The following is a 26,429-nucleotide window of genomic DNA, read 5'->3' as shown; positions in this document are numbered from 1 at the left end:
GGAGGAACAATACTCCAGGATCCCTTTCTTTCCCTTTCAGTGACAATCAGGGAGCTTCTTCCACAATAATGGCCTATCAACTGTGGCCATTTATCTGGTCAAATCTTTTAAAAGTGCTGAAAGCGTGCCTCAAAAAGGAAGTGCTCTCTCTCTCTCTCTCTCTCTCTCTGTGTCTCTCTCGCTCGCTCTCTTTCTCTCTCTCCCCCTCTCTCTCTTGCTTCCAATTTCCCCCCCACCTCAACGTCCCCCTTCTCTCAAACGCACCCTCTGATCTCCATCTGGCTAATTTAGGAACAATCAGTGTCAGAGGGTGCTTCCAACACAGACCATCCCTCAAACTATTTGACTCCAATGTCGGGGTGTCGACCCAAGACACACAATTCTGTCCAAAGTTTAAATCGGACACAAATAAATAAATGATGTTAGTCAGTGGATGGTGTTCAAAATCTCTGCTTTACAATTTCTTCAGCTGTGTAAAACAATATATACACTTTCTAGCCATTTTTTTTCGGATTGAAAATTTCCTCCCCAGTACACAACTTGAGCATGACTGAAAAAAGATATGTTATCTATCTTGGACTAAATAGAATAGATGCAAAAAATGCCAAAGCTCAAAGGAAACTTGTTTTTAATACTAAAACGATGCAACATCCAGACATGATTCTTTCTCTTGCGTGGACAGTTTGCTGCATTTGAATAAATGCAGCATCTATCAAGCATAAATTGCGAGCCCAACAGATAATCTTAAATTGGTTATTATTGTTACTCCTAATACAGAGTCAAAAGGTATGTGCTGGAAAAGCACAGCCAGTCAGGCAGCATCCAAGGAGCAGGAGAATCGACATTTCGTGCACAAGCTCTTCATCAGGAAGCATATGCTCGAAACCTCGACTCTTTTGCTCTTTGCATGCTCTCTGACAAGCTGTGCTTTTCCAGCACCACACTTTTTGTCTCTGATCTCCAGCATTTGCAGTTCTCACTTTCTCCTTATTCCTAATACACTCAAATGTTGTCCAATCTTGGAATTATGTCTTGCGTTAGACATTATGTTTTAGGTTTTACAAGCACAGGGTGGCTGTGTATGGTCAATACTCTGCTCATTGTGAACAGCCAAAGGAATTTGCTGTTGAGCACATGCACCAGTCATTGGAACACAAGGTCTGTTTGGTACTGCACCAGCACTGAAATTTAATGATCAGATTAATCCATTAGATGGTAGGCAGAACATCTTTTTTTGGCTTGACAGCAGCATCTTGTTAGTGGAAATCATGAAACAGCTAGCTTTACCTATTCTTCCAATGTTTTTGAGCTATCTTGCCTTCCAGGGAACTTTGAAGTAGACTGGTCACTTTCAGTTCCAAGGATTGTGGCATCAGTCCCATTTGTAAGCATGTGTAACATGCAGCAAACAATGATCTGCTCAGGATTGCTTTGATATGCCCTATTTTGGCATCAGTTTTGCATTGTGAGAAAATGGCATGAGTCATATTGACAAGGTTGTTGATCATAGAGTCATAGAATCCCTACAGTGTGGAAACAGGCCCTTCGGCCCAACAAGTCCACAGCAACCCTCTGAAGAGTAAACCACTCAGACCTAATACCCTACCCTATTATGCTCCATTTACCCCTGACTAATGCACCTAACCTACACATCCCTGGACACTATGGGAAATTTAGCATGGCCAATTCACCTAACCTGCACATCTTTGGATTGTGGGAGGAAATCAGAACACTCAGAAGAAACCCACACAGACAAAGGAGAATGTACAAAGTCCACACAGACTGTCGCCCAAGGCTAGAATCGAACACGGGTCCCTAGCACTGTAAGACAGAAGTGCTTACCAGTGCTAAAAAGGCCAATGTTATAAGACAGGAGAAAGTGAGGACTGCAGATGCTGGAGATCAGAGCTGAAAATGTGTTGCTGGAAAAGTGCAGCAGGTCAGGCAGCATCCAAAGAGCAGGAGAATCGACGTTTCGGGCATGAGCCCGAAGAAGGACTCATGCCCGAAACGTCGATTCTCCTGCTCTTTGGATGCTGCCTGACCTGCTGCGCTTTTCCAGCAACACATTTTCAGCAATGTTATAAGACAGGCAGCTGTAGGAATCCCAGTGATCAATGAAAGTAAGCATGTGGTAGTCAGTAGTAAAGAAGCCAATAGTAATTTCTCAACGAGCACGTGAAGGAACAGGAGGACATGAGCTTAATTTCAAAGATGAATTTGCACACAGATTGGAGGCCATTGAGGGAATTACTGCATGCGGCTGCAGTTTCAAGAATTGCAAATGTATCATCTACATTTTAGAAATATGCAAAAAGTAGTTTGTCATTCCATCATAAAACATGTTTCTCATGAAAATCGATAAAAATCTCCAGCAGACATTGATCTTGAGGGAATCCCATGTCAATGCCATCTATATGGGCAGAGGTGGTCTGCAACCTCCTTATGTCACCTTCACAGCATACTCCCCCACTTATCGTTGTGTCACTTGCAAATTTAGCCACCATGCCTTTGCTTCCCTCATTTAAGGCATTGATATAAACTGTAAAGTGTACAGATGCCTGTACACACCACATCAAATCAAGAAAAGGCCGATATATGCATATCTCTGTTTTCTGGTAAGTAGCCAGTCCAAGATCCATTCAAGTGTGACACTCCCTACAACATCTGTTTCTATGTTACAAATTAATTTTTTTGGTGGTACCTGGTCAATGTCTTTAGGAAGTTCAAGTACAGGACATCAATTGCTGCCCTTTATCCAAGGCACATCTTACTCCTTCAAACAACTCCAATTTTAAGTTACATATATACTGACTCTTCCTGATTATACTTGAGTTTTTCCAAGTGCAAAGCTGAAACCTGCCTAAAGATCAATTCTAACACCTTTCCAATACAGACATCAAGCCAACTGGCGTATAGTTTTATTTCTGCCTCCCTACTTTCTTGAATAGAAGGGTTTTATTTGCTCCTTTCCAGTCTGATAGAACTTTTCCTAGTATAATTAACACCCACACCTCAAGAGCCACCTCTTTTAAGACTCTAGCTTAGTGCATCAGGACCTGAAAACATGTCAGCCTGCTAAAGGCTTCAACATATATCATGAAAAGGGGGAATTCTAGCTTTGAATTGATAACATAAGGGCGGCACAGTGACTCAGTGATTAAGACTGCTGCTTCACAACACCAGAGACATGGGTTCAATTCCAGCTTTGGGTAACCCATGTCTGCATGGTTTCCCTCTGGGTACTCTGGTTTTCTCCTATAGTCCAAAAATGTTCAGGTTAGGTGGATTGCCCATGGGGAATTACCTATAGTGTCCATGGATGTGCAGGCTAGGTGAATTAGTTATGGTAAATGCAGGCTTACGGGGCTAGGGTAAGAGGGTGGGTCTTTGTGAGATGCTCTTCAGAGGGTAGGTATGGACTTGAAGGGCCAAATGGCCTTCCTCCACACTGCAGGGATTCTATGGTTCTATAAGCTGTGGGCAGGAATTTGCCCCATAGTGACCTAGTTTCAGAAACTACAAACAGAAGTCAACTGCAAACAAGCCAGTAGCTAAAACCAGCAAGGAACGACTGCACAGGTGACACTTTTGGCAGAACCATAGTTAGCTTGTGAGGCCATCAAATGAAGTGCGCAGATTATTTCATCTAACTTCAGCAAAACTCTGAGTGTGCATTCCCAATACCCTGTCACAAATGGAAGGATGCCAAACAGCAAGGATTAAAGTTCTTGTCATGAAACTCTGGTTGCAAATTCAAGGCAATGTTGCATTAGAAAATGTTGCAGTTTATTGCACAATGCAAATAGCAGTGTGATGAACAAGGTGATAACCCATTGGGTTTCCCAATTGCCACAATTTTAAACTGACAATTAGTGTTTCAATTAATATGCCAATTTCCTAGTATTTCACAAGAAAAAGCATGATTCAAGCAAGGTTGGAGGAGTTCACTGTCTTTATCCAGTCCCATTGCTTCATTAGGAGAAAGTGAGGACTGCAGATGCTGGAGATCAGAGCTGAAAAATGTGTTGCTGGAAAAGCGCAGCAGGTCAGGCAGCATCCAAGGAGCAGGAGAATTCTGGCAGCCATAAACTCAGACATGTGACTTCCAGTAACCCTAGCAGTTAGCTGAAGAGACTGATTTCCAGTGAACAATGTCAAGCTGTTAGCTTAAGCCATATCACTTCCAGTAAGTGACTTTTATTTTAAAAAAGGTGTTCCTTCTGTGAAAAAAAACTCCATGTATATTTTCAAGACCTCAAGTTAACCAATTTTCACAGTCCTTTAGATTTGAGTCCTCATAAAAATCAAAAATGGAAACACCTTCATAACGATTGCAGGATCAGAAATTGTCACTGTAATCAATCAGCTGAGTTGTGGGCAGAATTGGAGTTTGTTGGAACGAATCGGATGGTACTATAGAAAGTTGGTTCCAGTATTTGGAAGGTTTGGCTTCAGCTGGTCACCACTAATCACCTCAGAGTAAGCTTTAACTCAGTTCAAATTCACCTTTTTGCTAATATAGGGGCTGGTTAGCTCAGTTGGTTGGACAGTTGGTTTACACTACAGGGTGATTCCAACATTGTGACTCAATTCAGATGCTGGATGAGGGTTACAGTTGAAGTTCATGCCTTCTCAACCTTGCCCTTTACCTGAGGGACAGTGACTCTGCGATTAAACTACCAATAGCCATCTCTCTTTAATGAAAGAGTGGGACTATAGTGACTTTTATCTTTATGCTAACATACAAGCATCTGTTTACTCTTGTTAGCAGCAGTTACTTCTTCTAAAGTTTTAAAAACATATAATGTTGAAGGTTGAAATTGTAAAGAGGAAATGATTGGGGTTCAAAGATTTTGCACCTGTTCTGCTCTACTCCTGCCTTATATTTAAGGCTGCATCTGTGGCCAGCACTAGGCAGAGTACAGGGTGCACATGCACAAAATAAGAGCATTGCTTTCAGCTCACATGCATGGCAAATGATAAATGACTGTGAATAAGGCCATCACAGCCACAGGTACCTTTGGGAGGAATAATTCAGGGAGAAAGGGCTTCTGACCCATCTTGCTGCCAAAATCAGTTATGACAAAAATCTCCCTCCATGTATTTGCAACCTAATTGTACAGAACATTCTTAAAATATACATGCAGTTTAACCGAAATTTGGAGTCACAATATATTTTAATTTCAGGTAGCTCAAAATGAACACTTTAATCACAGTAGATGTGGAAAACTGTTGCATGTTTGATTTGAATGAGCTTTCAATTACTACAATGATTGGTACTTGGATGGTTTCAAATAACAGCAAGTGGATTTACACACATGGTGTGACATCATGGATGTAACTGTGCAAGTGAACACGGATCATGATGCCCATAATTAATGATGGTGTCCTATTTCCTGTGTTAGGAATACAAACGTATATTTTATTGGAGTTTGCAAAGTGACCAAGAATTAGACTCTGACCTGGAGGCGTTGACTCCCGTACATAGAATCTAGCTTCCAACCTTCACTTCCATTCAATTTAACCTTGCCCAGGGAATCCTGTATCTGTTTCAATTGTGGCAGCTGACAATAAGGGAGGGACATATCCATGCTAGGATTTCCCAAGATCTTGATCCCCAAAGAGATATTTCTGAGAGCAATAATAAGGCCACTCCTGAAAAGGACATTTTTGGCTAGAAAGCAATTTAAGACATTCAGATATTGTGAAAATTAATAAACACTAGTTCTTCTTTCATTTTGAATGAGAATACCAGATGGAAGCATAGCACAGGAGAGACCAGGAGGTGGGGGCATGAGGGAGGGATATTTTACATCATAAAAGGGAATGCAAATAGAACCAAGGGAGGAGGCTGATGGAAAGCACATTTGAGCCCTTGTGTCATAAAGTAGCTACAGGTATTTTTTAGGCTGCATTCTCTACAAAACTACCAAAGTCTAACTGCTCCAGTGCTCTGAAGTCTCTTTTCCAGTCCTGTTGAAGTTCAAGAACCCACACTCCCCAACCCAAACAATCATTCCCATTTTCAGAACCTGGGAGTTTTCTCCTAATGCCTTGACCTCTAGATCTTTCTCTTCGCTTACATTATTTGATCAGAGCATTGTTATCAATATTTCTAAAACTTGACACCATCTCGCTTAATACTCCCAAAGTACAGGATCCCTCCTCCATGATCCCAGATCCCAGGAGATACCTGATTTGTCGAAGGAGCTCACCTACCAATATTGTTGAAAGCATTCTGGATGATTGTCCAGCCCAGAACATCCATACTAAAGTCTAAGCTGAAGAGTTTGCAACCACCTTCAGCTAGAAGAAACAACTGGATGATCCAACTTGGTCTCTTCCAAAAGGCCCCAGAATCAGTCATCAATTAGTTTAATTTATTCCATTCAATATCAAGAAGTGACTGAATGTACCGGATACTGAGAATGCTACATGCCTAACAACATTCTTCTAATATTACTGGAGATGTCTGTTCAAGAACTAGCAGCACCCTCTAGCCAGTTATGCTAGAACACCACTGATATGGAACATTGCCCAGAGGCCCTCAGAATAAATCCAATCCAATAAATTATAGATTAATTGGTCTACTCTCAATCAAATACAAAGTGAAAGAAGGGGTCATCAACACTGCTAAAAGTGGGCAACATAGTGGCTCAGTGGTTAGCACTGCTGTCTCACAGTACCAGGGACCCAGGTTCAATTCCAGCCTTGGGTGACTGTTTGTACATTCTCCCCAATGTCTGCATGGGTTTCCTCCAAATGCTCTGGTTTCCTCCCATAGTCCACAGATGTGCAAATTAGGTGGATTGGCCATGCTAAATTGCCCATAATGTCCAGGAATGTTCAGGTTAGGTAGATTACGTGGGAAATGCAGGGTTACACAGGAGTGGGTCTGGGTGGGATGCTCTTCAGAGGGTTGGTGTGGACTCAATGGGCTGAATGGCCTGCTCCCACACTGTAGGGATTCTATAAGCACACTTTACTCAGCAGTAATCTGTCCACTAACACTGAGTTTGGGATCTGCCAGGGCCAATCAGCTCCTGACCTCATAAAAATCAACATCCAAACATGAACAAAAGAGCTGAATGCAACAGTGAGGTGAGAGTGACTGCTCTCCTCAAGGCAGCATTTGACCAAATATGGCAGCAAGGCATCCTATTAAAACTGAAACTACAAACAAAATACAGTGGATTCTGTAAACATGAAATGGAGATTGGTGGAAAAACTCAGCAGGTCTGGCAACATCAATGGGAATCGGGCAAAACCTCTCCATTAATTGGAGTCAAACCTAGCACAAAGATCCTTGCGTTGGTGGATGTTAATCATTTCATTCCCAGAATATCTCCACACAAATGTCTCAGTTAGTTTCCTTGGCCCAGCCACCTCCTCTTTACCACAGACATGCAATCCCTTTACATGTCCATCCCCCATCAGGAAGATCTCTGGGCTCTCTGCTTCTTCCTGGAAGAAAGGCCTGAACCTCCCCTATCTACCACCAAACCCCTCTGCCTGGCCGAGGTCATCCCAACTTGAACAACGTTAGTTTAACTCCTCTCATTTTTTCCAGATCAAAGGTGTGGCCATGAGCTTCAGTCATGCCTGTCACTTTGCATGTGGAATATTTCTTGTTCCAGATCGACTCCAGTCCCCAAACACAACTCTTTCTCCAATACATCAATGATATCATCGATGCTGCTTCCCTCTCCCTCTGTTATGATGATGCTGCTCCATTAACAAGGTTAGGTTGTTCTTGCTTTTTTTCAGGAAGTTGTAAAGACATAGGGTCCAAAATGTCTGGGGTTGATCTACGTGAGGAAGCTTTTAAGTTTAAAAAAAAACACTTGTACAATTAAAGGGAGTAGCCAGTTCTCCCAGCTCAGGTTTAGGCTCAGAGCTGCTAGTCAGTTTTGAGATTGCTGGTCCAAGAAACAGCAACATGGAAGAAGGTGTTTCATGCTGAATCTCTCTGCCATCTCTCTCTCCTGTAAAGCTTTGTGTTTGATATTACCTTCTTTTGCCAAGGGGTGTTTATGGGGATTGTTGCAGGCATTTGGAACAGCATCATTAGGTTGGGATAGTCTGTTGGGTTTTCGGATAGGGTTTGTTATTCTATAATCTGTTCTCTTTTGTTTGTGTTTCATTCAGTAACCTTGCAAATAAATTCTCTTCTATTTAAAACTAAGTGGTTGGGCCAGCTGCATCTCTCCTGGAATATCCACTCTACACCTACTCAAAACAACTAGGAAAATTAGGGTCCAGGCTACTTTCTTGAAATGTTTTGAGGGAGTCTGACCTGCTCCATAACACGCTCAACTGGAAAGGTTTATCAATTTTGCTTCCAATTTTCACCCTGCTCTCATCCTCACCCAGTCCATCTCTGACTCCTCCATTCCCTTCCTTGACATCTCTATTTCCATTTCTGGGGTAGGCTGGCCACTGATATCCACTACAAACCATAGATACTTTGACTATATGTCCTCACACCTTGTTTCCTAGACTCTAAACTATTCTCGGAATTTCTCCACCTCTGTCACATCTGTTCTGATGATGTCACCTTTCACAGGAGGGCCTCAGAAATGTCCACCTTTATCTTCAAATAAGGATTCCCCAGCACTGTGGTTGACAGGGCCCTCAGGTGTCCAACCCATCTTCTGCACTATGGCCCTCACCCCATCTCTTCTCTCCCACAACAGCAACAGGGGCCCCCTGGTCCTCACCTATCACCCCACCTGCCTCCACATCCAAAGGAACATTAACTGCCATTCTGTCATCTCCAGTGGGATGCCACCACCAGGCACATATTGCACTCTCCACCCCTTGTCAGCCTTCCACAGTGACCTATGTCTGGGAAACCCCTCTTAACACTTCCACATATCTTACGGTACCATCTCATGCAATTGCAGAAGATGTAAGTCCAGCCTGTTTACTTCCTCCTTCCTCACTAGTCAAGACCCCAGACAAACTGTCCAAGTGAAGCAGTGATTTACCTACGCATCACTCAATCTAGTCAACTGTATTTGCTACTCACAAAGTGATCTTCTCTAAATGGAAAGGAAAAACACAGACCAGGTGACCACTTTGCAGAATACCTATGTTTTGTCGACAAAAATGACCCTGCACTTTCTGTTGCCTGCAGCTTCAACACACCAGCATATTCCAATGCCAACATCCCTGAATAGGGCTTGCTGTAGTGTTTCTGTGAAGGTCAGTACAAGCTGGAAGAGGGCATCTCATTTTCAGATTGGGAACCTTGCAGCCTTTGGGACTTACTATCAAGATCAATAATTTTAGGGCCTGAGCACCTCCTTCCATACCCTTTATACAGCCCTAGACCGCAGGCCTTGTCATCAGTGCTTTTGTCACAGCCGACCAAATTTCACCCACTAATGGTCCCCATTAGCAGCTTTCCTTTCTCTTTGGCTCGCCATTAGCCGTTCCTTTTTCTGCCTAAATACTGTTCTATCTCTTTGGGCTCCATCTACAAATTGTTTTCTCCTTCTACAAATTGTTTACTCCTTCCACACTCTTCCCCTCTCTCCCACTCTATCACCGAACCCGAAGTGTTGACTTCACTTTCCACAGATGCTGAATTTCTCCAGAAAATTTTGTTTTTATTTCAGATTAATGATATCTTCAGTGCTTTTTTTTTATTTTGCTCGGCTCAAGCATCATCAGCTGCTCCATCAATGACTTCTCTCCATCATAAGGTCAGAAGTAGGGACGTTCACTGACAACTACACAATCCTCAGTACTATTTGTGATTCTTTCAACACCGAAACATTTCATGTCCATATGCAGCAAGATCTGGACAACATTCAGACGTGGGCTGATATATGCAAAGTTATATTCACAGCACACAAATGCCAGGTAATGACTATCTCTAACAAGAAACAATGTAACAAACTTCCCTTGACATTTAAAGGTACTACAGTTGCAAAATCCCCACTATCATAGACAAGCAGGAGGCTGGAAGAACACAGCAAGCCAGGCAGCATAAGGAGGTGGAGAAGTCGACATTTCGGGTGTAACCCTTCTTCAGGACTGGGTGCAGGCGTAGGAGGAGTTGCATATAAAGGTTGTGGGTGTGGGGGAGGGTTCTGGGTAAGAAGGGGGCGGTGTTGTGAGGTAATGATTGGTGAACACAGGTAGAGGGTACAGCCTGCATGGTCGATGGTAGATATGAATCCATTTGGTAGCTGGAAGGAAGGGTTGGTCAGATGAATGGAAGGAAGGACCTGGGAACGAGGTTATTTAAATTGGAGAACTCAATGTTGAGTTCTCCAGGCTGTAGGCTGCCCAGGAGGAAGATGAGATGTTGTTCCTCCAATTTACAGTCTGATTTCCTGTGGTAATGGAGGAGGCCGAAGATAGCCATGTTGGAGAGGGAACGGGAGGGGGAACGTTTACTACAAACCCACAGACTCCCATAACTATCTGGACTACGCTTCCTCCCACCCAGTATCTTGCAAGAACTCCATCCCATTCTCCCATTCCTCTACCTCCGCCGCATCTGCTTGGACGAGGACACATTCCACTCCCAAGTATCCCAGGTGCCCACTATTTCGAACAACATGCTTCTCCTCCCTCTGTCATCCAGACAGCCCTCCACTGTACCTCCTCCATTCCCCATTTCACTGCTCGAAACCCCCACCCACAAACGCAATAAATAGAGTCCCCCTTGTCCTGACCAACCACCCCAACAGTCTCCACATCCAATGCATCAACCTTAAACACTTCTGCCAACTCCAACTATACCCCCACTAAGAACATCTTCCCCTCCCCACCTCTCTCTGCCTTCGAAAGGACCGTTCCCTTCGCTAATCCTTGGTTCACGCCATTCTCCCCACCAAACCCCTGGACCCCTAGGTACCTTCCCTTGCAATCGGAAAAGATGCAAAACCTGCTGGCATACCACCCCCTTCACCTCCATTCAGGACCCCAAACAGTCCTTCCAGGTGAGACAAAGGTTCACCTGCCTCTCCTGGTTCACTGTATCTGGTGCTCCTGATGTGGTCTTCTCTATATCGGAGAGACCAAACGTAAATTAAGGGAACATTTCACCAAGCAGCTCAGCTGGGCCCGCAGAGGTCAAACTGGCCTCCCCATCACTGCCCACTTCCTCTCCAAAATGACCATCCTAGGCCTCCTCCATTGCCACAATGAATCAGGCCGCACATTGGAGGTACAACATCTCATCTTCCACCTGGGCAGCCTACTGTCTGGAGGACTCAACATTGAGTTTTCCAATTAAAAATAACCTCCCTTCCCGTCCCCACCCCCTCCAGCCCTTTCCCCTCCCTTCCATTCCTCTCATTGACGCTTCCTTCTCAGCACCAACCAATCATTCCTCTCATCCATCATCCAGGTCATACCCTCTACCTGTGTTCACCTATCCCCACCTCAGCACCCTGCCCCTGCCTTCTGCAGCTCTCCTTGCACCCATCCCCAGTCCTGAAGAAGGGTTGCAGCTGAAACATTGACTTCTCCACCTCCCGACGCTGCCTGGCTTGCTGTGTTCTTCCAGCCTCCTGCTTGCCTTACTTGTCAACCCAAGCCTGTATATTGTCCCCATTTTATTGTATTTTGATATAGAATGCTTCAGTATCTGAGAGGTTGCAACAACGCTCAAGCTGCACAGCAGCATCCAGGTCAAAACACCCTGCTTAACTGGCATCCTACCTAACACCTTCAACATTCTTTCTGTCCACCAACACATTGCAGAATTCATCATGATTTCTTTGATAGCATCTTCTAAATGGGGCAGCACAGTGGCTCAGTGGATAGCACTGCTGCCTGACAGCACAGTGGCTCAGGTTCGATTCTCAGCCTTGGATGACTGGCTGCGTGGAGTTTGCACATTCTCCCCGTGTCTGCATGGGTTTCGTCCGGGATTTCCTCCCACAGTCCAAAGATGTGCAGGGGTTAGGTGAATTGGCCATGGTAAATTGCCCATAGTGCTAGATGCATTAGTCAGAGGGAAATGGGTCAAGGTGGGTTACTCTTCGGAGGGTCGATGTGGTCTTGTTGGGCCGAAGGGCCTGTTTCTGGATTGTAGGGAATCTAATCTAAAACCTACAACCTCTACCACCCAGAAGGACAACAGCTTGAGAACACCATCATATACAAACTTCTGTATAAGCTGCATACCATCCCGACATTGAAAAAACTATCTGCTCATTCACCTTGCTGGGTCAAAATCTTGGTACTCCTGAACAGCACTGTAACCATAAAAACTGAAAGAACTGTAGAAACTGTTAATCAGAAACAAAAACAAAATTTGTTAGAAAAGCTCAGCAGGTACAGTGGCTCAGTGGTTAGCACTACTGCCTCACAATGCCAGAGACCTGGATTCAATTCCCATCTCGAACAACTGTCTGTGTGGAATTTGCACATTCTCCCAGTGTCTGTGTGGGTTTCCTCCTGGTACTCCGGTGTTCTCCCACAGTCCAAGATGTGCAGGTTAGGTGAATTAGCTATGCTGAATTGCCCTTAGTGTTAGGTGAAGGGGTAAATGTAGGGGAATGGGTCTGGGTGAGATACTCTTCGGAGAGTCGGTGTGGACTTGTTGGGCCAAAGGGCCTGTTTCCCACTGTAAGTAATCTGATCTTAACATTTTGGGTGCAGTGACCCTTCCTTAGAACTGATGGCAGCTAGGAAAATGTCAGTTTTTATGCAGAAGATAGGGTGGGGGGGAGGTAAGGGTAAGGAGTAAACGATAAGTGGGGATAGAGCCCAAAGAGAGAGAATAGTTGGACAGAAAAAGGCATGGATAACAATCTGGCTGGGAGGGTGAATAGCTGTTTATGGAGACTGTTAGTGGCTAACAATGGGCTGTGTGTAATAGCAGGCGAAAGTGGGTACTGCAGATGCTGGAAATTAGAGTCAAGATTAGAGTAGTGCTTAAAAACCACAGCAGATCAGGCAGCAACCGAGGACCAGGAAAATTGACATTCTGGGCAAAAGCCCTTCATCAGGAATGTATGTAACAGCAGACTGTGTGATAACAAGAGTCTAGATTAGAGTGGTGCTGGAAAAGCACAGCAGGTCAGGCAGCATCTAAGGAGCAGGAAAATCGATGTTTTGGGCAAAAGCCCTTCATCAGGAGGGCTCCTAGGATGCTGCCTGACCTGCTGTGCTTTTCCAGCACCACTCTAATCTAGACTCTGGTTTCCAGTACCTGCAGTCCTTGTTTTTTACCCTGTGTGATAACAAGGCCTGGTGTATGGGGGTGGGGGCTAGGACATAGGAAAGTTCATACCCTAAAATTATTAAACTCGATCTTGAATCCAGATGGCTGCAGGGCCCCCAAATGGAAAATCAGGTGTTGTTCTTCCAGGTTCCCTGCAGCCTTGTGGACCCAATATCGAGTTCAATAACTTTAGAGCTTGACCTTTCTCCTATGTACTAGCTCCCACCCCTACACATCAGGCTTTGTTATCATATAGTCTACTATTACACACAACTCATTGTCAGCCACTAACAGTCTCTATAAACAACTATTCACCCTCCTAGCCAGATTGTTATCCACTCCTTTTTCTGTCCAACTATTTTCTCTCTTTGGGCCCTAGCCCCATCTATCATTTATTCCTTACTTGCTCCACCCACCCGATATTCTGCATAAAAACTGACATTTTCCTAGCTACCATCGGTTCTTAGGAGGTGTCATTGCCCCTGAAACGTTAATGCTCATTTCTCTCCACAGATGCTGCCAGACCTGCTGAGCTTTTCAAGCAATTTCTGTTTTTATTTGAGCACTGTGACTGTATCTACTCCAGATGGACAGCAACGCTTCAAGAAAGCGGTTTACTACCATCCACTCCCGAGAAATTAGGGATGGGCAATAAATGATGTGTTAGACAGTGACACTATATTGCATAAATGAATTTTTTTTAAAATAGGGGACTCCAGCCCCTCTCTAGTACTCCTGTGGTCTGAGTCTACCACCCATCCATCTCCATGCTTACATTAGGAGAACATACACCAGTAAACTAGACCATCTTCTCAGTCCTGATAAAGGGCTTTTGCCCAAAATGTCGACTTTCCTGCTCCTTGATGCTGCCTGACCTGCTGTGCTTTTCCAACACTACACTCTCGTCATCTTCTTAGTATTTCCAGGTCCAGGGTTCCTTTGAATGCAATCCCGAATAATACCACTTGACACAATACCCCTCATCTTTAACAATTGGGTGGATAAGCAGGGTTGAACTTTGATTTATTAACACTATCAGCAAGAAACAATTTGTTTACTGTGTACATCTAGTACTTTACCATTAAATTAAACCTTTCAATTTGTTTTTTTAAAACACAGTTTGCAGGCATTTTAACATGTTATTCATGAAGGTCTCAGTTGGGTGAGGCCTAAACAATAGGGGAAACCTATATTTATACTGATATTATATCAGTATGTCATTTTATTTAACAATCTGGGCTCACTTTCAGAACACAATATGTATTAACTATTTGCAGGAACTTGAAAGATCGTCTCCAAAACCCTGGTTTTCAAGATTAATATCTCATCTCCTGATCGATTTTAACCAAAATAAATAACCTTGAAATGCAGATTTTATTTACATTCTAGAAGGCAGTAAAGCACATGACGAGAAATAAAAATGCAGCCCACAGATGGTACTTTTCAATCGCCAACTACTCACAAATATCTATATAATGCTCTCTCACAAAAAAAACGTACTCTCTTCATTGCCTGAACATTCATTCCACACAGTCGCCACCCTCTTTGGAACGTAGTTCAATCCAAACTGTTCACCCTGCCGGTTAGCCTTTTTTTGCCGTAAAAAGATAAATTAAAAACAAGCTTAAAAGAGCGACACGTGCCTCCTGCAAAACACAACAAAAGAAACGTTACATGATATTTCTAAACTAAAATACTTTTAAAAAAATTCCTGTGAATATTATTGCATCATAAAAATCGACTGATCTGGGGAGGGTGTGGCTAAAGAAATGATTAAGACAAAAGCAATATAGTACCAGCAGGAGATTTTATAAGAAGATACAGTGCGATCGAAAGGATAGCACTCTCTATGAAAGCTGGATTATTGGCGGATATTTGTTCCAAAAACCTCAACTTCTGCCATTGAAAGTGAGCTCAGCAGCCATGAGCTCTCTACAGGTGATTGGTGACACTCGCCATCCAATCACACTGAGCCTATTAGCCATTGCAAAGTTGTTAACCCCAAGTCTTCTGTGGTTGTGTTTAAATCTTGGTGATAACACACGGCTGATTTCCAACCACCAACTCCCCCCCCCCCCCCCCATTACCCTACCACCTCCTATGATCAGAAAGCTCTGCTGTCAGGTGGGAAGGGCAACGGAACGTTCACAAACAGCGATCGCCTGGGCTGTTTGATATTATAAAATAGACTGGCTCTGTTGTTTCTAAAACACAACTAACATCAGATCTTCTGATAATCGCTTCGGACAGGGCTTGTCAACATCGTCCCTAGATTTAGATTGGTGAGTTTTTATTTAAAGAAAAAGAACGCATGTATAAAATTCTCATCTTCGTTAAATTTGAAGAATTCGAGCTATTTAAAATCTTGCTTCGCTGCAACTTAATTTAGATTTTATTTTGTCTTGTGTGCTGTAAATTAACAGCAGCGTGGGGAAAGATGACGAGTCTATTCCCTTTTGCTTTGGGCTGGATTCCGCCCATGCTGTCGCGTCAACCGTGGCTAAAAGATACTGATAATTGCCAGCAATTTTTAAAGAGAATGGTGTGGGGAGAGAACATCCAACATTATTTTTGCTTCAAACCTTTTTCACACAGTATAGCCGCACAAGAGTAATATCATCGATAGTTTCCAAAATAACTTTATTGGACCGAGTCGGGACTTTTTTTTTCTTCACACCCCCCCCCCCCCATTTCCAAATAGGGATAAGAGACAAAATGAGAGATCTGTGTCTGCGAAGCGAAATTCCGACGTTGTAAGATACTTTTTGCAACCAGAAGGGACAAAAAGAAACAATGTAACGTTGATTAATTTTCTATGTTGAATTCCAAGATGATTAATGTAACTCTTTAGTAATGATGATTGGGGAGGAGGTTTGAAGTGTTAAGGCACTGTTGGCTGCCCTTGGCTTTGAGAGAGGTGCTGGGTGACATCTTTAGCTGGCTTTATATTAAGTTATGGCTGGACTAATGGTCGCTGCTTTTCTCTCTCTCTCTTGCAAATTCATGTTCCGTGTTCCGCGCCATTGGTGCGAGGTCTGGAGAGCTGTCGCTCCCACCACCCCCGCCCCGCAACAAATCTATTTTCTTTTGGCGTGGTATTTTCACTCCGCTTTGATTTGGATGTTGAAGACATTTGTTTTTTAAAAAAAAAGTTGGGTGCATTTTCGGATGCATTCCGGCTTTGTATTTATTTTCTCTTTTTTTTTTGCACACGGTGAAAGATTTACCGACGCTGGGATTGTTTGCATTGACTGACTGTTGTTGGTGGCGCTGTTCAGTGCTTCTGAGGGACTTTGGATTTAATGTCGATTTGACCAAATTGAACGAAAGGTGGTGGGGTGGAGAGAGAGGAAAAAAAGAGGGGGCGGGCATTAAAAATCAATATAACATATTCTTGTTTTTTATGTTTTTGGAGTGTGAATGAGGGATCGGATTGGGGTTACTGATTAAAGAAAGAAAGAGAGGAAAAAGACTCCTAACCTTCCATTTTTGCCTTGGGATTATTGATTTTTTTTTCTCTCTCTAAATGATCTTCCGCTCATCCTCGGTGGGGCCCCTGTTTAAAATGTATTGCCCTGCTCCTTACTAGGGGCGGAGATTGGATAAATTGTGTCAAAGCAGAAACACTTTCTTTTTTTTTGACAATCCGATGGATCTCCCAATATGTCCCCTGCTTCTACTCTTTGCAAATGTTCAAACGGTTCCATGTAACTTGCTCCAACCTTTCTACTGAGTTTTTTAAAAAAAAAAGGAATGTGCATGTAACGTTACTGAGTCGGGGAGATGTATTGCTGCAGAAATCAGGTGCCATTTTTTTCTTAAGTTTTTTTTGTATTCTGAAGAGTGACGTTGGTAATAATGGTCAAGATAAAATAAAAGATTGCAGTTTAAAAATATGCCACATGTTAGTGATTTTTCTCTTTTTTTTTAAAAAAAGTAAACGCCCACGGGATTGATTTTCTGCTTTTTGTTTGAGATGAGTAGGTAGACATTCCTAAAATGATTACATGAGGTAATGCATCTTGGATTTAAAAGTCCAGGCCTTAAGTTGGAGTTAAAGCTCTGGTGATTTAATTTGCAGTATATTAGATGACAGAGTTGAAGGTGGATGTGTTTCACGAAATAAAACCCCATATTATTAAATCCCTTGCACACATGAAATTATCACCCAGAGCACTGTGCTCTGGAACCATCCTACAATGGCATTTGGATAGGATGGTGCAGGATGTGTGTAGCCATTGTATTTCCACACTTGCAAAAAGCAGTAATTATTTATAGTCACAGTTACCTTTTTTATTATTTCTGTATCATCTATCCAGCGAGAGACTAGTTCCAGTAGTTTTGAGTTAGTTATCTAGCACTGTGTCAGGATAACCCACCATGTCTGAGCAGTTTTTGAATCCCTGGAGAATGCTGGATACTGATCTTTCTCTGCAGAAGAAATAGATTTTTTTCCCTCAATTATTACTGAGAACAGTAGTCTTCATTTTCATCCTATAGACTAAATCATCTAAATCAACTAATTCAGACTAAATCAAGAAATAGCTGAAATATTTCATGATGTCAGTAGAGGCTCAAATCGTGGGCCCTTCTGTTGCTCAAGTGTTGTGTGATCATACATCTCAGTGGATGTTTATACATGTTGACGTTTGTTAATTTGTGTTCAAAGATAAATTCGGATTTGGTTTGGAACCATTCAGAAGAAAACTATATTGTTTGTTCGGCTTGCCTTGGCAAATAAGGTTTCCCTCTCACTTGTATCATGGCACAATCATAAAAATAATCCACTTGCTTCATTCTTGGTAACCAATGTTGAACATACGCTGCTAGTGATGGATCCCACCATGTAAATAGTGATTGCAGTCAGTGAAGTGAGGAACACCGATTGAAATAGTGAATTCAGATTTGCACTCTGGATCAATTTGTACAGCTGCTCTGTCTGAGTCAATTGTAAGGGTGTGTCTTTATTCACTGTGTCCAGTTTGCATGATAACTCCCATTCTGGAATTAAATTTAGTATGCATTAATTGTTGTTCCTACTTTTAAAAGTGAAAGGTGAATATTTTCAATACAAACTACAACCTTAGTGTAATATGATAATTTAAAGGGCTGTATTTTGCACACTCTCCCTTCCAGTGCTTACATTCGTAAGCACAGAACATACATACTTGAACCAGCTCCATCATTGCAGTGAAATCATTACTGCATCCTACCTCCATATCACTTATTAGCCTTCCATAACAATGATGTAACAGGCTCAGGATGGAAAGCCTCCATTTTCTTACCATTCACTGTCTTGTGGAGACAGTTGCAGATTTATTTATTTTGTATGAAAAAATAATTCTTAATTTTGTTTGAGTAGCTGGTTCTCATTTAAAGAATGTGTTTTCTTATTCTTGAAATTATTTCTTAATATTTACCTTCTCAATATTTTGAATACTTTAAACACCTCGAAAAACTTATCCTTCAAAATTATGTACCAACAGTGAAGTATATTTGTGTATGTATGTTAATGAAATCCATTCCAGACTGATTAATTGAAAATCTTCCATCAACCAGTTATATGGATTCTTAACCTGGCATTTAGTTCACAAAAACTTGTACTCTTGCACTTTATCCAATTATGGATGAAACACTGGCAATATTGGTCCCGCAGGCATAAAAATAGATAGTGTAGAAAGTGGAAAATGCCACATTACTGGAGTTGTTGTTCCTGAGATTGGAAGTAGAGGCACTTTGGTGTGAAGTAGCAACATATTTGCTCTGAATTTTATAACTGGTGTTTTATAACTCAGGATTTTAGATGACAGATTCTCAAAAGAAGAAATGTTTTTTTTAATGCCACCATATCTTCGCTTTTAAGGATTGCAGAAAAAGAATGCATGTTAAGTCTGGTATCCACCATTTTGATTCCCCTTTACTGCCTTAGAATTGCTCTGATTGAGGTCACAAGGCTCAACAGAATAGACTGGAAGTTGGTACTTAAGACGGAAAAGAAGTGCATGCTGAATTTCAGGATTTTAAATACATTTTCTTTCCTTAAAAGTCTAATTATGATTGAGTGCTCCTCTGCACTTCAATTTTAAAATCGTTTCAAGCTTCAAGAATACCATGCAACATGCTATTTTGCTTTTCTGTGCCCTCACTATAAATCTAAACTCCATGCAGTCACATTCATACTCATTCTTTTCCCAGGACTTTGGAACAAATGAACCCTTCTGGTTTATCTTGCTGACTCTTCTACTTCTCCCATTTTTAGATTTCTGAGACTTCATATTGGTATAACTAATTCATCTTGGTGTTTGCTCTGTATTTTGGCCCTTTAGCTTTTACTTTCTCAAATTTTGGAAATTAATTAAAATAAGATCTGCATGTCTTTCAGATAAACAGAACCATCGAAGAAAGGAAGCAGTTAAATTGAAGCTTTTTATTTCTGTTGCTATAGTTGTTCTCAATGACCTTCAATTAACTTTGTCCAGCGTAAAACACAAGGAGACCACTTAGCTCCTCTGCTGTATGGATAATGCGAAGAGCTTGAAGATATGTTGAACTGTTTGGACATTTTGTGGAATGAACAGGGCTTGTACCAAGATAGAAAGGAACTCATGGTAGACAAAGAAGACAGCAGCTTAATGTGGGTTGTGATCCATCTGATAAATAGAAAGTCAAGTGACTCGGATAAACAGCCATACAAAGCTTTTGGGGTTGTTTTATTGAGTTTTATTGCTCCTAATTTTTGTAAAACCTGGCTTTGGAAGAGGCAATGGGGCCTCTGTATGATGGTTGTCCTGCGTCCTTTCTGGAATTAGTTTCTGTTTTAAAACTGTAAAGTTATCCAGATAGATATAAACGTCTGAAGTTTGCAGTAAAACTGCAAGATTCTTTGACTTAATGGTAAGATCCTGGGGAGTGTTGCTGAACAAAGAGATCTTGGAGTGCAGGTTTATAGTTCCTTCAAAGTAGAGGCGCAGGTAGATAGGATAGTGAAGAAGGCATATGGTATGCTTTCCTTTATTGGTCAGAGCATTGAATATAGGAATTGGGAGATCATGTTGCGGCTGTACAGGACATTGATTATTCCACTTTTGGAATATTGTGTGCAATTCTGGACTCCCTCCTACAGGAAGGATGTTGTGAAACTTGAAAGGGTTCAGAAAAGATTTACAAGGATGATGCCAGGATTGGAGGATTTGAGCTATTGGGAGAGGCTGAATAGGCTGAGACTCTTTTTTTTTTCCCCCAGGAGAGTCAGAGGCTGAAGGGTGACCTTATAAGAGGTTTATAAAATCATGAGGGGCATGGATAAGGTAAATAGACAAGGCCTTTTTTCCCTGGTTTGGGGGACTCAAGAACTAGAGGGCATAGAAGAGACAAAGAACAAGGAACAAAGACAATTTACAGCCCAGGAACAGGCCCTTGGCCCTTCAAGCCTAAGCCGATCCAAATGTACTCACTCTAAAAATGTTGGTCAATTCCTAAGCATCTGTATCCCTCTGCTCCCCACCTATTGATGCATCTGTCCAGACGCCTCTTAAATTAATCTACTGTGCCTGCCTCTACCACCTCTGCTGGCAATGCGTTCCAGATGCCCACCATCCTCTGTGTGAAGTACTTGCCATGTGGACCCCCCCCCCCCCCCCCCCCCCTTTAAATATGCCACCTCTCAGTGTGACCTCTCGTTATGGATTCCTTCACCCTGGGAAAAAGCAGGTCTCGATCAACCCTGTCTATACCCTTCATGATTTTGTAAACCTCAAATTAGGTCCCCCCTCGATCTCCTTTCTTCTAATGAAAATAAACCTAACCTACTCAACCTCTCTTCATAGCTAGCACATTTCATACCAGGCAACGTTCTCATAAACCTTCTCTGCACCCTCCCCAAAGCGTCCACATCCTTTTGGTAATGTGGCGACCAGACCTGTACACCGTATTCCAAATGTGGCCAAACCAACATTTTCAACTCTGATCTCCAGCATCTGCAGTCCTCACTTTCTCCTCGAACCAGCATCCTGTCCAATTTTAACATGACTTCCCAGCTCTTATACTCAACACCCCGTCCAATGAAGGCAAGCATACTATATGCCTTGAGCACTCCATCCACCTGTGCAGCAACCTTCAGGGTACAATGGATCTACACTCCCAGGTCTTCCGCCCATCAACTTTTCCCAAGCCTCTTCCGTTCATTGTATAATTCACTCTAGAATTAGACTTGCCTAAATGCATCACCTCACATTTGTCTGGTTTTCAAAGTGGCATCTGCCACTTTTCCGCCCAACTCTCCAGTCTATTTATATCCTCCTGTATTCTCTGACAGTCCCCTATGCTTTCTGCTACACCACCAATCTTCGTGTCATCTGCAAACTTGCTGATCATCCCAACAGTGCCCTCTTCCAGATCATTTATGTATATAACAAACAACAATGGCCCCAATACGGACACCCTGTGGAATACCACTGGTCATCTTTCTCCATTTCGAGAAACTCTCTTCAACTGCTACTTTGTCTAGGAGATTACAGGGTGACCTGGACAAGTTAGGTGAGTGGTCAGATGCATGGCAGATGCAGTTTAATGTGGATAAATGTATGGTTGTCCACTTTGGTGGCAAGAACAGGAAGGCAAATTACTACCTAACTGGAATCCATTTAAGTAAAGGGGCAGTACAGAGAGATCTGGGTGTTCTTGTACACCAGTCAATGAAGGTAAGCATGCATGTACAGCAGGTAGTGAAGAAAGCTAATAGCATGCTGGCCTTCATAACAAGAGGGATTGAGTATAGAAGCAAAGAGGTTCTTCTGCAGCTGTACAGGGCCCTGGTGAGACCACACCTGGAGTACTGTGTGCAGTTCTGGTCTCCAAATTTGAGGAAAGACATTCTGGCTATTGAGGGAGTGCAGCGTAGGTTCACGAGGTCAATTCCTGGAATGGCGGGATTACCTTACACTGAAAGACTGGAGCTACTGGGCTTGTATACCCTTGAGTTTAGAAGACTGAGAGGGGATCTGATTGAGACATATAAGATTATTAAAGGATTGGATACTCTGGCGGCAGGAAACATGTTTCCGCTGATGGTTGAGTACCTAACCAGAGGACACAGCTTAAAAATACGGGGTAGACCATTTAGGACAGAGATGAGGAGAAACTTCTTCACCCAGAGAGTGGTGGTTGTGTGGAATGCTCTGCCCTAGAGGGCAGTGGAGGCCCAGTCTCTGGATTCATTTAAGAAAGAATTAGTCAGTGGAATTAAGGGTTATGGAGATAAGGCATGAACAGGATACTGATTAAGGATGATCAGCCATGATCATATTGAATGGTGGTGCAGGCTTGAAGGGCAGAATGGCCTACTCCTGCACCTATTGTCTATGGTCTCCTGTTGCTCAACCAGTTCTTTATCCACCTAGCTAGAACACCATGTGACTTCACTTTCTCCATTAGTCTACCATGGGGAACCTTATCAAACGCCTTACTAAAGTCCATGTATATGACATCAACAGCCCTTCCTTCATCCATCAACTTGGTCACTTCCTCGAAGAACTCTATTAAGTCGGTAAGGTACGATCTCCCCCGCACAAAACCATGTTGCCTATCACTGGTAAGCCCATTCTTTTCTAAATATAAATAGATCCTATCCCTCAGTACCCTCTCCAGCAACTTTCCCACCACTGACATCCGGCTCACTGGTCTGTAGTTTCCCAGAATATCCCTACTAATCTTGTACAGGGGGACAACATGAGCAACCTTCCAGACCTCCAGCACCTCGTCTGTATTTAAGGATGCCACAAAGACATCTGTCAGGGCCCCAGCTATTTCCATTCTTGCCTCCCTCAGCAACCTGGGATGGATTCCATCCGGTCCTGGGGATTTCTCCACCTTAATAACCTCTAGCCTACACAACGCATCTTCCCTAATAATGCCAATGTGATCCAGACTAATCAATAGGTTTAATGTGAGGGGAAGGATTTAAAAGGGACCTGAGGAGCAACTGTTTCATGCCGAGGGTGTTGCGTGTATGGAATGAACTACCAGAGGAAGTGGTGGAGGCTGGTACAATTACAACATTTTAAAAGGCATCTGGATGAGTATATGAAGAGGAAGGGTTTAGAGGGATATTGGCCAAGTGCTGGCAAATGGGACTAGATTAATTTAGGATATCTGGTCAGCATGGACAAGTTGGACCAAAGAGTCTGTTTCTGTACTGTACATGTCAATGACTCTGTGACTCTCACATCCTCCCTCAATTGAAGTAATTGGGAAGTTGACATTTCCACGTGTCAGTGTTTTGAAAGTTTTAGAAACCCTGAGAAGCTAAACTGTGGTAACTTTCCAAAGATGGGAACTAGTTTGATTTCCATCCATGTTGAAGCTTGTTTCGAAGGTTGATGTATGACTCGGTAATTCTGTTCTGTTTACAAGAAATCTGGTGGACTGTGAGGATTCATCAAATTCTAGTCTTTGTTTTTCCAGACCATTGACCAGTAAGAGTATTTACCCTTTGTCCTTTTTAAATATCATCTCTGCAGAGCCTTTGTTGTCTTTATTTCTGTTGAGATTAAAAAGGGGAATAGTTCTAATTCCAGATTATATTTTAGATGTTAACCAAATTTTTAGCACTTGTTTTTACAAATGTCTTATTTTGGAATAAGCAGGTTATCTTTAAGCCCATTAAAGAAACCTGGTGAAAGTCTCTCATTCAAGACAGCAGAACGAAAGGGAAACAGTTTTCCATTTTGTATTTAAATCAAAGCATTTTTCCTAATGGTGAGACTGGTGGAGTAGTGGGGCTTAATTACCAGCGCATTCCTTCTGAACCATTCAAAACACTATATCCTTTGTATCCAATTCATTGTAGAAAGTCATCCCTTAATTTTCTTTGGACACCCTATTTATGCAGTTCCTTGCAGGTCATTACTTGCTGCATTTTAAAAAAAAAATCTCCTGTCTGGTTTATTTATCAAATATTTTAAGTTTGTATTCTTTGGATATCGAACTACCTTCCAATAGCAAGTGTCCCCTTATTTACTCCATCAAAGTTGTTACAATTTTGAATTACTTTGTTGAATATCACCATAACCTTCTTTAGTTCTCCGGGAAAGAATCCTGGCAGTTCCAAATTCTGCACAGAACTGAAATCTCTCACTCATGGTATCACTGTGGTAGATCTCCTGTGTCTTTGTAAGGCATTTACATTCCAAGTAATGGAGAGGGGGAGCACTTAGATTTCATCTATCTTAATATTTTATGACACCTGCTGAAATGTGCAACAGTGTTGATGTCAGGCAAGGACAAGTCCAAGCTCAGCTACAATATTATTTCATTCAGTGACCTGCTAACATGTGTTGCGTAGATTCACATATGAAGGGTAACCATTTGGTCAAGATGCCAGAGGTACTACCTGTGTGTGTGTGTGTGTGTGTGTGTGTGGAATCGTACTCCCAGCATGGAGGCCTTAGCTCTCCAAAACCAGAACTGAGAACAACAGATGCTGGAGATCATAGTGGGTCAGGCACCATCCATGGAGAGAAAGCAAGTTAATGTCTTGAGTCTAAAGTGCTATCAGAGCTAAAGTGAAGTGTGTGTGTGTGTGTGGTGCTGGTGTTAGGGTGGGGGGGGGGGGAGGTGGAGTGCGTAGGGTGGAGGATGTTGATTGTTTAGATTAACTGACTGGAATGTGAAAAGGTCAGAATAATGGTGTAACCAACTGCCAGACTGGAAAGAACATAGTCCTACTGGGGTGGGGAAAGGGGAGAGAAGATGACAAAGAATGTAACAAGCAAAGCGAAAAGAAAGGGAAGGAATGGGTTCACAATTTGAAGGTGCTGAACTCCATATTGAGTCAGAAGATTATAAACGGTCGAGTTTGAAGATGAGCTATTGCTTTGCCAGTTTGCGCTGTGATTCACTGGAGTATTGCAGCATCTTGAGGACAGGCAAGTGGTTAGGGACAAAAAAGTTTGCAGATGCTGGAATCCAAGGTAGACAGGCAGGGGCTGGAAGAACACCGCAAGCCATGCATCATGAGGAGGTGGAGAAGTCAACATTTCAGTGTAACCCTCAAGGACCGACAAATGGTTGTGTGAGCAAGGTGCTATGTTAAAATGATCAGCTGTGGGAAGGTCGGGGTCATGCTTGTGCATTGACTGGAGGTGTTTTGCAAAGTGGTCACCCAGTCTGCGTTTAGTTTCTGCAGTGTAGAATAGGCCATGTTGGGTGCAGTGAATACAATGCACAAGATTGGAGGAGGTACAGGTGAAATGCTGCTTCACCTGGGAAGCTACCTGATGAAGGAGTAGAACTCTGAAAACTAGTACTTGCAAATAAAACTGTTGGGCTATAACGTTTGGTCTTGTGTGATTTTTAACTTTGTTTACCTGGAAACACTGTTTAGGCCATTGGATGGTGAACAGGGAGTAGGTGAAGGGGCAGCTGTTATACCTTCTGCAATTATATGGGAAGGTGCTGTGGGAAATGGGAGGTGTCCTGGAACTGGAATCGTCATATGTGGTACAAAGTAGCAATTAATGTGGTGCTGGAAAAACACAGCAGGCCAGGCAGCATCCAAGGAGCAGGAGCATCGATGTTTTGGGTATAAGCCCTTCTTCAGGAGGGAATACTATTTGCAAAACTATTTAGTGTTCAATGTTTTTGTGTTTAACATTTTATTCTTTGTGTAAAACCAAAGTTACTTCCATTATTCTTATTCATATGTACATTTTAAAGTTCAAATGACTACGAATAATTGACGATAGAAGGTATGTGGGTTTTTTTGGACTTTTGATTAGGAGTACCATATCTACGGGACTGGACAATGTGTTCACAAACAAAGTTTCCAGTCAAACATTGCCCTATTAATAGAATCAATTATTTAGTTTGATCAAAGTTATAACTTGGTAAGTCTTCAAGTCTACATGCTATCTGTCTCTGTAGACATTAATTAGAAATTCTTGAAATTCACCATATCTGTATGACTGTCAACATCTGTTAAGTACAGATTAATGTTTGTAGTCTAACCCTTCATCAGAACTAAAAAAATGAGCAAGTTTTTTAGTAAAATTGGGAAGAGAGAAAAGGGGGTAACTTCGATTATAATTAGTTAGTTGGATGGAATGATAGATGATAGAGTATGTTGGAGTTGAAAGTATAACTATTGTTCATGCTGGTCAGTGACAGTGGCCTTCCTTATTGCATTTGAGGTGGCTGATCATTTTTGAGAAAGAAGCCTGTAGCAATTTCCCAAGCT

General features: G+C 42.4%; 1 protein-coding gene and 1 long non-coding RNA gene across 4 annotated transcripts in view; one reads left to right on the top strand and one right to left on the bottom strand.

Moving 5' to 3' along the window:
- Positions 1–15,207, bottom strand: part of LOC140480763 (uncharacterized) — an 80,598-nt gene extending 65,391 nt beyond the window's left edge. The window contains exons 1-2 of the long non-coding RNA XR_011961398.1: positions 14,992–15,207; positions 14,696–14,841 (exon numbers count right to left, since the gene is read on the bottom strand). This is a non-coding gene — a long non-coding RNA (uncharacterized lncRNA). The remainder of the gene's footprint in view (positions 1–14,695; positions 14,842–14,991) is intronic.
- Positions 15,208–15,286: 79 nt separating this feature from the next.
- The window catches only part of LOC140480762 (enhancer of polycomb homolog 1-like), a 258,043-nt gene continuing 246,900 nt past the window's right edge, over positions 15,287–26,429 (top strand). Inside the window, exon 1 of one of the 3 annotated variants that reach the window (XM_072576103.1) lies at positions 15,287–15,477. The gene's annotated coding sequence lies outside the window, so the exon portion shown is untranslated. Of the gene's footprint in view, positions 15,478–15,914; positions 15,991–16,851; positions 17,000–26,429 lie in introns of those variants that run through there. The other 2 variants (XM_072576106.1, XM_072576105.1) reach the window with 2 other exon arrangements.

Source organism: Chiloscyllium punctatum, chromosome 8 (genome assembly GCF_047496795.1).
Source record: "Chiloscyllium punctatum isolate Juve2018m chromosome 8, sChiPun1.3, whole genome shotgun sequence".
Taxonomy (NCBI): Eukaryota; Metazoa; Chordata; class Chondrichthyes; order Orectolobiformes; family Hemiscylliidae; genus Chiloscyllium; species Chiloscyllium punctatum.
Note: the sequence above shows the minus strand (reverse complement) of the source record. Positions and strands in the feature narration are given on the sequence as shown.